Consider the following 521-nt stretch of genomic DNA (forward strand, 5'->3'; position numbering starts at 1 on the left):
AAAGGAAAAAGACATGGCAGCCGAAAATAACAACAATGCCAACAATGCAAGGAAGATGCTTGGTGACTTCATTGCACCCTCTTCTGACTTCTGTGGAAGGAGCATCTCAATTCCTGCAATTGGAGCAAACAACTTTGAGCTTAAGCCTTAATTAGTTTCTCTAATGCAGCAGAACTGCAAGTATCATGGACTTCTATTGGAAGGTCCTCATTAGTTTTTAGCTGAATTTTTGCAAATCTGTGACACTTTTAAGACCCATGGGATTGACCCTGAGGTCTACAGACTTATGCTCTTCCCTTTTGCTGTAAGAGACAGAGCTAGGACATGGTTGGACTCACAACCTAAAGAAAGCCTGAACTCTTGGGAAAAGCTGGTCAATACCTTCTTGGCAAAGTTCTTTCCACCTCAAAATTGAGTAAGCTTAGAGTGGAAGTCCAGACCTTCAGACAGAAGGAAGGCGAATCCCTCTATGAAGCTTGGGAAAGATACAAGAAGTTGATCAGAAGGTGTCCTTCTGGCAT

At 42.6% G+C, this 521-nt stretch overlaps 1 non-coding gene across 1 annotated transcript; it reads right to left on the reverse strand.

Moving 5' to 3' along the window:
• Positions 1 to 417: 417 nt before the first annotated feature.
• On the reverse strand, positions 418 to 521 carry LOC112787783 (small nucleolar RNA R71). The gene has a single exon (XR_003195175.1). It is a non-coding gene; the product is annotated as a small nucleolar RNA R71 (small nucleolar RNA).

Source organism: Arachis hypogaea, chromosome 20, assembly GCF_003086295.3.
Source record: "Arachis hypogaea cultivar Tifrunner chromosome 20, arahy.Tifrunner.gnm2.J5K5, whole genome shotgun sequence".
Classification (NCBI taxonomy): domain Eukaryota; kingdom Viridiplantae; phylum Streptophyta; class Magnoliopsida; order Fabales; family Fabaceae; genus Arachis; species Arachis hypogaea.